The sequence below is a fragment of the Lithobates pipiens genome, unplaced genomic scaffold (assembly GCF_037356315.1).
Source record: "Lithobates pipiens isolate NorthernLeopardFrog02 unplaced genomic scaffold, aLitPip1_a1.2 Scaffold_13, whole genome shotgun sequence".
Lineage (NCBI taxonomy): Eukaryota > Metazoa > Chordata > Amphibia > Anura > Ranidae > Lithobates > Lithobates pipiens.
In genome coordinates, this window is record NW_027507718.1 from 244953092 (window position 1) to 244965820 (window position 12729).

A 12729-nucleotide genomic window follows, 5' to 3' on the forward strand; every position below is an offset into this window, starting at 1 on the left:
TGGCAGACTGCCCAGAGAGGAGGAAAGTCTTAAAAATGGGGGGAGGGGTGAAAAGGGAAGAGGGTGGGACTTTAGATGAAGCAAGTAAAAAAGTTGGTCAAGCGACTAGAAAATGACATTTATTCATATTTCATAATCCATAATCCACCATAAAACATTTTGGGCATCAAGCCTCTAACAAACATTTTGGGCATCAAACCTCTATACGGTGGATCTTAAATAAACATACAATGTATAAAAATGTATCACAATCCGATAGATCTTAACATTTGAAAAAAGCAGCAATAACAATTAATGCATATAGTACACAGAGTGATAATAAATTATATTGAATACACATAAAATCAAATGATGTCTTATTGTTCCATGATTAGTGTAGAAATAAAAAATGGTAAAGGCTCAACGCCTTTCGCGGCATGACAAACGCTCATCAGGAGCAAAATCATGGAGTAAATCTAAAAAAATTAAATAAAAAATGAACAAAAGATAAAAAAATAAAATAACAAAGATTGAATAAGAAATATAAAAGGAAGAGAAGTATAATTTTATAATTAATGAGAGCTATGCATCCAACTCACGTCTGCACCCACACACCAGCAGATTAGCATCGAGGATCGCCACAACATCGCAGAGCAAAACTCCCGGTCACCACAAAGGCCAGCATGGGCGATAACACCCACCACAGGCACCTCCAAAGTGAAAATGTGCATGTGTGAAGTGTGAATGAAAATCCCAAAGGGGAGGAAAGTCGCTTCACTGATGTCTTCAGTCAACTTGCATTGACTTCTATTACTGAAGTAATTTGCAAGTCGCGCTGAAGATATCATCGGCCTTTTTTAACAGCACAATCGGCCGATGACGATTAATTAAAAAAACGCCAAATATCGGCCGATATATTGGTCGACCTCTATCTAGTACCAAGGTTAGTTTTGATTAGCTGTTTTCAAACCACAGTCTGAATCTTATTCGTGCTTCCTGTTTGTTTGCTGTGCACTTTGTTTTCATCTCTTTGTTGAAGAGTGATCAAACATGAAAGCTTGGAAGTGTGTACGTCATTGCTGTTTACATTACTTAATTAAATAGGGCAGATAGTTCCATATATAAGGGGGAAAATAAAAGGTTTACACCTAAAGGCAAATGTACAGTGGATAGTTATTCTTTGATAGTTCTTAAAATGACACGTTGTATTTGTAATTTTCATGTTTTAACTACAACTGTACTATGAAAAGCATAATTGACGAGTTTACATGGGTTAGAGATAAGCAAGAAAATGCCAAAGTAGTACATTGCCATAGTACATAGGTCTCTGGTGTATATTGTAATTCATACTTTAGTTCATCATAACATCCCATGCTATAAATTTTTTTTGCTATTGGCACTTGTGCTGAGAGAATTTAGAGACTGCCATTACCGAACTCTCCTTGTGAAAATACTAGTTCTCTGTCTGTCTTTGACTTTAATACTTTCTAAGGAGCTGTTCTGGTACAAGTAATTTAGTAAGTAAGCATATTCGGAATTTTGACTGACTCCTGTGAAAAGTTATGCAAATTTTACATTTTTAAAGTGTATTTACACTTTTGCAAGCAAATTTGAGAAATCTTCACTATATGTTTGTTATGTGTTCCCATTTATACAACATACCTAAAACATATTTCATTAATATTTCCTATCTTTTAGATGTTTCTAAGGCAATGGTGTATCATCCATGGGTGCAATGTGTGCAGTGCAGTGTACACAGGCCCCAAGGGGAGGGGGGCACTCTGATCTGACCCACAGGGCACCCATGGATGATACAAAGCCACGCCTGTCGCTCTCTGGCTCCTTCACCAATTAGCGGTCCCCAGGAGGTGTTCCATCCATAGTGATGCCAGGGCTGTTCTCCTCTGGCTCACTTCCTCCATGCTTCAATCAGAGTGGATGGCAGAGCGGGCAGAGGTGAAGATCCACTAACATGACACCACAGAAAGATGAACATTAGATTCCCTGGGATTCAGCCTCTCATCAATCTCAATTGATATTTTCTATTCTATTCTAATCTTTTCTATTCAAATTCATTCTATCCAAAATTCAAATTTTTGAAGATGGTTATAGTCTTTATATTTTATTCTATTCAATTCTATTGTTTTTCTGAATCTATTCTTTTCTATTCCTTTATAATCTTTTCTTTTTGAATCTTTTCTAATTTGAATTCATTCTATTCTAAAATTCAAATTTCGGAAGATGGTTATATATTATATAATTTATATTTTAATATATTAATTTCTATTGTTTTTTCCCTTGTATTCCTTTCTATTCTACTCTCTTTTGTATTCTATTCTTTTCTATTCTAATATTTTCTATTCAAATTTGAATACCAAATCTCTAACTTTTAAGAATACAGTCCAATTTTTTAGAATTCGGTCAAATTTTTCAAATTCGTTTGAGTTAGAATTCATAACAAAACAAATTCCGAAAATGAATTAAATGAATGTAACAAATTTAACTATAATTAATTTAGTTAACTAACAAATCAAACTAAAATGAAACAACATTTTCATCCTGCACATATTTAAAAAACACTCAACAAAGAAGAGCCGCTCCAGGCCGCCATGCTGATGGAAAGTAAAACCAACCAGAAATAAGGCCATGTTTTGTGATCGTAAGAACTGACAATAACGTCTCCAGAAAGTGGGGGCTTGAAAGTGATATCAGAATTCACCCAGCGGAAGAATACAGGAGGGAAAAGGGACCACATCCAAGTCTCTCTTGGCAGGATAACATGTTTTGAAGTTCCCTCTTCTATATGAAATGTAAAGGACAGAAAGATTGAGGAGTACATGTATAACAAGCAACAAAGGAAGACTGGAGGCCCATCAAATCACACATCAAATCTAATGCCACTTACAAAAATTATACTTAAACCCATATATATTTATGCAAAAAACCTTCCTAAAAATACATAAAATATATGATATTTTGGATGTCACCTAAAATATTATAAATACTCAATACACAGTAAATACTAGAAAAAAGTAATATTGGAAATATATAAATAATGATAATAATTATTAATAATAGTTAAAAATAAAAGTAAATGATAAACCATAATTCATATTTCCATGATTGTTCACTAAAACATTACTGAATCAATTCAACATCTAATCCAAAAACTCTAAAAGAATCAAGCCTTAAAGAGTAACTCAACATTTGTTGAGAAAAAAAATCACCTCTGGGTGATCTATGTACATTGCAAGGATTTTCAAAAAAACTTTATTGCAGTTTCATTCCTTTTGTTATTCTGGAGAAATATCTGTTTGTCTGTCTGTGTCCATGAGCAGAATGAATGTGAATGTGAGTGATTTTATAATTATCAAATAGGCTGCTGCACATGCAGGGCTCTAATGAGGAAATTGGCAGGGACTGGTTTTAATGTGGCTAAGCTGTGAAAAATTCTAACACATGTGGTATAGCCATACACAAGATGAGTAGCAGAATCTGTTTTAGGGTGTAATTTTAAGCATGCTCATGATGTGTGTTAGAAATATTTATCAAGCAAAAACTTTGTGTAAATGCTTTGCAATTGTCTTGCTTGCATTTCAGGAAATTCCTTAGGATGTTTCATTTGAGAAATAGGGTAATTTTGTGGTTCTCCAGGGCCTCCACAAATGTGATAGGTAATTAGGAAATAGATGTGTGATTTATTTCCCTGGAATGCCTGAAGGTGCTCTTTTAATTTTTGATCCCTCTAGGCTCTGAAAAAGTCTCACACATGTAGGATTCCCCATATATCGGAGGCATAGCAAAAACATAGGAGTGTAATTATAAGTATGCCTATACTGTGTGAGGAAAATAACTTGCAACTTTGTGAAAAAAATAACATTTATTTAGTTTGTTAAGGTAAATTTTTAAATATACTGTATATATACATTATAACTATAATACCACCGTTTGTAGAATCCCTAACTTTCACACAGTCTAAATATTATACACTGATTGGGTTATTTTTTTTACCATAGAAATGTATGTATAATAGAAACTAAACTTTTTTTTTTTCAAAATTTTGGTCTTTTTTTAATTAAATAGAAAAAATAAATAAACCCAGTGGTGAAAAAATATCACCAATAAACAACTATATATGCCAAACAAAATAGTTTCAGTACAGGAAAAGACCCCGTACAACTAAACTAAACTGTAGGTAAGGCTAGAGTTCAGAAAATAAGAAACTGAAATATCCTTTAGTAAGACATAAAAACAAATATACAGATTTAGTTGATTATCACTTTTAATATACTGGTAATATTTAGCAGTTTCTTTTTCCTCCATTGGCAACACAAAAAGCATTTGCTTTATATAAAAATTGCCAACCAAGAAATTCTGTCGTCATGTTTATTTTCTAGTTAGAAATAATTTTATTCACAATGAACACCTGGACACACAGTAATAACAGACTTTGTCAACCCACTTAGAAATGTTCTGTAAATGTTCATTGACCATGACATTTCTAGTACAAGTTTCCTTCAGGCTGCATCAAGCTCTTCAATGCTAATTATGATTTAAACAAAGTAAATTCATCAAAATATTGAGCTGTATATGCTGATGAATAGAGACACTTGAATTTTCTGAAAAATATCTAAATGTCCTAGATAATCATAAGGAGCACAATGAAACATGTTAAAAAATAGACTGACAAAAACACGAGACATGGTTGAAAGGTCTACTGAATTTTGTTGTTTTTATTTTCCACAGGTGCACTGGCAATGGTAATTCGCCAGTCTCAGGCGGCTTATCCGATGGCACAGGAGCATTCACTGGATACAGATAAGCAGGAGGTTTTAAAGATTATGCTAAAGCACAGCCAACTTAAAGAAAGGAGAGTATAAAGTAGCAAAACAATTGTAGGCTTAGGTGACTAGGAGGGAAACAGTGGAAGAGATATAAGAAAGAGAAAAAATAAACAAAAAAATTGATATAATTATAGTATGTAAATAAGTAAATATAGTAATAAGCAAATACGGTTGATATACAGTATATATATAAATATAAATATATATATATATATATATATATATATATATATATATATATATATATATATATATATATATATATTTGTAGGCTGGTGGGGGAAAATGCTGTAAATTAATGCCACGTACACGCGACCGGACTTTCCGGCAGAATAGGGCCGCGTACACACGGGCGGATTGTCTGCCCAACTAAGTTCGTCAGACAATCCGACAGACAGTCCGTTCAAAATTTGCATGAACGGACTTGACCACACACGATGAGCAGACAGTCCGCTGAAAGCTTGCGCGATGACGTGTACAGCGCGTACGACGGGACTAGAAAAAAAACGACGTCCTATACACTGCAATGCAACCTTCGGCCGTGTAAATCCTTTCTGAGCATGCGACATACTTAGTCCGTCCAACTTGCCTACACAGGAGCGGACTGTCCGCTGAAACCAAGTTTGGACGGACAAAACCAAGTTTGAACGGACTGTCTTACGGAAATTCCGTAAGACTTTGTTCGTCAGATTGTCCGCTGAAACTAAGTTGGACAGACAATCCGCCCGTGTGTACGCGGCCTTAGTCAGACGGAATCATTCCGTCAGATATTCCGATCGTGTGTGGGATAATCCAATCTTTTTTCTTTTAAAAATTTCTACGGACCTAGAAATAGAATATGTTTCAAATCTGTCCAACAGACTCAGTTCCTATCGGGAAAACTGTTCGTCTGTATGCTGGTCCGACGGACCAAATACGACGCAAGGGAAGCTATTGGCTATTGGCTATTGAACTTCCCGTTTCTAGTCCCATCAAAACTAACGGACTTTCAAACAGACTTTAGTCTGTTCGTGTGTGGGCAAGTCCTTTCATCGTAACTCCGTTAAAAGTCCGTCAGCAACACCATCTGACTTTTTCTGGCGGAAAGTCCGGTCATGTGTACGTGGCATTACAAAGCGTTCAGAAATAATAATACATTGTTTATTTAAATTAATTATAAAAAAAGAATTTTAATGAACAGAAGAGAAATCTAAATCAAATTAATATTTGGTGTGACCACCCTTTGCCTTTAAAACATTATCAGTTCTTCTAGGTACATTACACACAGTTTTTGAAGGGACTCGGCACATAGGTTGTTCTAAACATCTTGGAGAACTAACCACATATACTATATTACCAAAAGTATTGGGACGCCTGCCTTTGCACGCACATGAACTGTAATGGCATTCCAGTCTTAGTCCATAGGGTTTAATATTGAGTTGGCCCACTATTTGCAGCTGAGAGAAGGCTGTCCACAAGGTTCAGGAGTGTGTCTATGGGAATGTTTGGCCATTCTTCCAGAAACGCATTTGTGAGGTCAGGCACTGATGTTGGACGAGAAGGCCTGGCTTGCAGTCTCTGTTCTAATTCATCTCAAAGGTGTTCTATCGGGTTTCATTCAGGACTCTGTGCAGGCCAGTCAAGTTCCTCCACCCCAAACACTCTCATCCATGTCTTTATGGATCTTGCTTTGTGCACTGGCTCAAATCATTTAGTGGAGGGAGGCTCATGGTGTGGGGATGTTTTTCAGGGGTTGGACTTGGCCCCTTTGTTCCAGTCAAGGAAACTCTTAAGGCATCAGCATACCAATACATGTTGGAATATTTCATGCTCCCTACTTTGTGGGAACAGTTTGGGGATGGCTCCTTCCCGTTCCAATATGACTGTGCACCAGTGCACAAACAAGGTTCATAAAGACATGGATGAGTGAGTTTGTTGTGGAGAAACTTGATAGGCCTGCACAGAGTCCTGACCTCAACCCAATAGAACACCTTTGGGATGAATTAGAGTGGAGACTGTGAGCCAGGCCTTCTCATCCAACACCACTGCCTGACCTCACAAATGCTCTTCTGGAATTCCCATGGGCACACTCCTAAACCCTGTGGAGAGCCTTCCCGGGAGGGGAAACTGTTCATCTGCTGCATTATGTTTACTTGGCCAACTATTGCTTCAAAGTTTTTCAACCTTGCCTGTTTCTTTGTGCTTTTTCAAAAAGCTTGAAAAGCACATCTTGAAACCCTAGTCTGCTTTGGAATTTTTGCCTGAGAGAGACCCAACTAAAGCAGTATAACTACCTTGAGTCTTGTTGCTGTGCTCTGTCTTGCCATGGTGTGAGATGTAACACAAAACTGTTTTCCACAACCTCATCTTAGTAGCAGAGTTTGGCTGTTCCTCACCCAGTTTTAAAACTCCTACACCTTTGTATCTGTTTCAGCTAATGACTGTATTGCAACCTTCATATGAAAAATTTATAATCATTGGCTTGGTATATTTGGCTAATTTTACACCTAAATCTAATCCTACAAAATCCCTGACAGTTTACAAGTGTGCAAGTGTAAAAGTTTACAAAGTGTGCAAATGTGGCAAGTTTACAAAGCGTGCAAGTGTAAATGATGCTGGTTTGAGGCCAGGGGGTAGTTACACCAAATATTGATTTTAAAATGTTTTCTCTGTTTGCTCACTTTTGTAAATTGTACATTTGTAAATTGATAAAAATAAACAATTCAAAATTATATATTTGAAAGCATTCTTAATTTACAGTATTTCTTCACACCTACTGGATATACTGTATTTCATAGTTTCATAGTTAGTAAGGTTGAATAAATATACATGTATATATTTACAATAAATAAAGAAATATATATATATATATATATATATATATATATATATATATATATATATATATATATATATATATATATATATATATATATATATATATAGTGCCTTTAAAAAGTATTCACACCCCTTAATATGTTCCACATTTTGTTATGTTACCACCAAAAACAGAAAAGTATTTCATTGGGATTTTATGTGCAACACAAAATGACACATAATTGTGAAGTGAAAGGAAAATGTAAATTGTTTTCATTTTTTTTTACAAATAAATATATGAAAAGTGTGGCATGCATTTTTATTCAGCCCCCCCCCCCCCCAGTCAATACTTTGTGGAACCCTCTTTTCGCTGCAAATACAGCTGCAAGTCTTTTTGGGTATGTCTCTACCAGCTTTGCACATCTAGAGAGTGACAAATGTCCAAGCCCTGTCAGATTGGATGGAGAGCATCTGTGAATAGCAATTTTTCAAGTCTTGCCACAGACTGGCCCATTCTCACATAAATATGATCTAAACCAGGGGTGTCCAAAATGTTTACAAAGAGGGCCAGATTTGATGAAGTGAACATGCATAAGGGCCGACTATTTTGCCTGACATTCTTTGAACCATTAAAATTTGGACTAAGTGTGTTAGTTTGAACACTAATACACTGCCCAACAAGAATTCTCTTGCCTTTGTGGCTGTGTGTGAGTGAAGAGATGAGCTTGGGCGTGTTATTTGGATATACCGTATTTATTGGGGTATAACACACACCTTCATTTTAAAGAGGAAGTAAACCCTGATGGGTTTACTTCTTCTTTCATTCCCTGCAAAGGCAAAGCATAATGTATAGCAGTCACAATAAAAATCGCTGATTGCCGCCATTACTAGTAAAAAAAAAAAAATGCCATAAAACTATCCCCTATTTTGTAAATGCTATAACTTTTGTGCAAACCAATCAATAATCGCTTATTGCGATTTTTTTACCAAAAATATGTAGAAGAATACATATCGGCCTAAACTGAGGGAAAAAAACGTTTTTTTATATATTTTTGGGGGATATTTATTATAACAAAAAGTAAAAAATAATGCGTTGTTTTTTAAAATTGTCACTCTATTTTTGTTTATAGCACAAAAAATAAAAAACACAGGGGTGATCAAATACCACCAAAACAAAAGCTCTATTTGTGGGAAAAAAAAGAACGTCAATTTTGTTTGGAAGCCATGTCGCACGACCGCGCAATTGTCAGTTAAAGCGACGCAGTGCCGAATTGCAAAAAGTGGTCTGGTCTTAAGCCAGCAAAATGGTCCAGTCTGAAAGTGGTTAAACAAAGTGTGAGTTTATTGTCACACAGCTGGCATCATAAATATAATGTAAAAAGTATAATAGTTCAGTTTAGTGTGGGCAAAAATATATGAAATAGAATAAATAGTTATAAAGCTCTAGCCAATCACAGCTATTCAAAACAAAACAAACTGAATTAATCAGTTTCATTCAATAAAATGATTGCTTATAGCAATGTAATGCACTACTATAAGCAATCAATGTGTAAAAAAAAAAAGATCACGTCCCCAGAGTAGTACAATGTTACTATGGTAATGAAAGAGGAGGATTGGGATTATTGTGGTGCCAACAGTGTCTTAGTAGGTGTTTTGTTCAAAAGTTCAATAGCCATACTGTCTTTAAACAAAGTGTGAGTTTATTGTCACACAGCTGGCATCATAAATACAATGTAAAAATTATAATAGTTCAGTTTAGTGTGGGTAAAAATATATGAAATAGAATAAATAGTTATAAAGCTGTAATAAGCTTATGAAAGCATGTGTGCTTCATGGCTGCTGCCTTCTGTCTCCATGCTTATCTTGTGCAGTCCAAGAAGAAGCAGGAAATGATGTGCTTAGACTTCTGGCAGAATTCAGCTGTTCTAACTTATCAGTCTTTGTGTGAATATGTCAGTATCCGCTTCTGGAAGGTGTGTGTGTGTGTGTCTGTCTGTCTGCCCTTCTGTATAGAAATGTTGGCTTTATATTTTACAAGTGAAAGTCATAACCTCACAAAAACTTAGAACCTTGTATGGCACACATTCATTTCTTCTAACTTCAGTAATATGCTATACAAAAGTAAATACTAACTCAGAGAGTCATATGGAGCTTGATTGACAAGCCCACTTGTAACTCCATACTTGAAGTAATGTGTTGATCATGTAATGTCTTATAACCAAAAATCTACATAATATGAACGCATATTAGCAACTTTACATTAGGTAACTATGTACTAATACTTACTAATATGATTGAAACTACTCTAAACTTAACCGGATATAATCCACAATGTATTATTCCTTTAGCTACGTAGATACGTGTCTATTTTTGACATTCTATACCAAGATACCTTATATGTCATCTTCATACACCAGAAACTTATTACTAACTCAGCTTCAGATGAGTATGTTTTCACTGAACATTTGATCAAGGTCACGCACACATACTATTTATTATGACTAATCTTAAAACCAAATATGTTTTGCAAGCTTGTCATGAATATAATATAAAATCTATAAGTTCCGAATTATGAATTTGGAATACTATTCTAACAATCCCCCCTGAATTATGATTAATCATATCAAATTAATTTAATACATTTAAAACATCATTCATGTCACATTTACACATCCTTGTGTCAAATGATCAGACACAATATTCCTCAGAACTGAAGCAGCTAGAATAAACTCTCATTCTAAATGCTATTCTCTTTACTTCATGTGATTGTAGCCGTATTAGTGCAATTGTGACAGAGAAAATTGAGTACTGTCCGTGATACTTTTTTTATTTGCACTAACATACAATTTTTCAGGACAAGCTTTCGGGGTATGTCCCCTTCTTCAAGGTCCAAGCAGTACTGATTTACAAATTTTTAAGCAGAATGTAATAAAAAAAATAAAAATAAATACCTCTGAGGGAAAAAGAGAAAAAAATAAAAAACAAAAAAAAACACATACAAATCAATGGCAATAAAGATAACAGAAGAGTTAGTGAGATAAGACAGAGGGAGAGCTATGGAATGGAGGGGGGGGGGGGTTGCTAGTCACAGAGGGGGTTGTAAAACTTTAGTATAATGAGTAAGGAAACCTATATCTAATATCAGGCCATTATTTTTTTGTGTCAAAAAGAATTATCATTCTTAGTTCAAAGGTTTTCCTTTCCTGGATAGTTCTGAAATTCCCTTTAAGAACTAAAACATTGAGGTCTTCTATAGTGTGGTCCGGTTGTGAGAAGTGATGTCCCACATGTGTACATAAACTGTCTTCTTTATGTTCTTTGATGGTATGTCTGTGTAAATTCATCCTCGTTTGTAACTTCTGTCCTGTTTCACCAACATAAGATCCTTTGCTGCCCCTTTTGCATTCGATGAGGTACACAACATTGCTGGCGGTACAGTTATAAGATCCCATGATATTGAAGGTCCCGTTTGTGTGTGTGACACTTTTGGATAGATTGATCTGGTTGCATAGTTTGCAGCGCTTTTTATTGCAGGGTTTGCTTCCATTATTTGTGACTTCATAATCAGAGTGAAGTTTCCTGCTGATTAGTTTGTGTCTGAGGTTGGGTGGTTGTCTGAAAGCCAATAATGGGGGTTGTTGGAATATTCCTTTCAGAGTGTCATCGTCTGTTATAATGGGTTGTAAATCTTTGATTATCTTTTTGATCCCTTCTAGTGCTGGGTTGTATGTGGTGACTAGAGGTACTCGGTTATTTGTTTTTTTCTCTGTGTATTGGAGGAGATTTTCTCTTTGGGTTTTCAAGGCTGTGTTTATGCTGTTGTTGATGGTTTTCTCTTTGTAACCTTTCTTGTGGAAGGAGTCTGCCAGTGTTCTGAGATGTTTATCTCTGTCTTCTGGGTCTGAACAAATTCGGTGGTATCTGATGGCCTGGCTGTGTATGATGGCCCGCTTAGTGTGTTGGGGGTGAAAACTGGAACTGTGAAGATAGCTGCATCGGTCAGTCGGTTTTCTGTATATCGACGTGTGAAGCTTGTGATCCCTGATGTATACTGTAGTGTCTAGGAAGTTGACATGTGTGTTTGAATAATCCATTTTTAGTTTAATAGATGGGTGAAAAGTGTTGATCAATGAGAAGAATTTGTTTAGATTTTCTTCACCTTCAGTCCATATCATGAAGATATCATCAATATAGCGATAATATCTGTATGGCTTTTGTTGTATGCTGTTCAAAAATTTGTCCTCCAGGTCAGCCATAAATAAGTTTGCATATTGGGGTGCCATTTTGCTACCCATAGCAGTACCCATACACTGGAGATAGATGTCATTATTGAAAGTGAAGTAGTTGTGTGTAAGAATGAATTCGATGAGCTGTGTCACATCTTCAGCAGTGTATGGATACACTGAACAGGTATGAATACACTTACCGAACATATGTCAGGATTGGATTCAAACACACATGTCAACTTCCTAGACACTACAGTATACATCATTGATCACAAGCTTCACACGTCGATATACAGAAAACCGACTGACCGATGCAGCTATCTTCACAGTTCCAGTTTTCACCCCCAACACACTAAGCGGGCCATCATACACAGCCAGGCCATCAGATACCACCGAATTTGTTCAGACCCAGAAGACAGAGATAAACATCTCAGAACACTGGCAGACTCCTTCCACAAGAAAGGTTACAAAGAGAAAACCATCAACAACAGCATAAACACAGCCTTGAAAACCCAAAGAGAAAATCTCCTCCAATACACAGAGAAAAAAACAAATAACTGAGTACCTCTAGTCACCACATACAACCCAGCACTAGAAGGGATCAAAAAGATAATCAAAGATTTACAATCAATTATAACAGAGGATGACACTCTGAAAGGAATATCCCAACAACCCCCATTATTGGCTTTCAGACAACCACCCAACCTCAGACACAAACTAATCAGCAGGAAACTTCACTCTGATTATGAAGTCACAAATAATGGAAGCAAACCCTGCAATAAAAAGCGCTGCAAACTATGCAACCAGATCAATCTATCCAAAAGTGTCACACACACAAACGGGACCTTCAATATCATGGGATCTTACAACTGTACCTCCAGCAA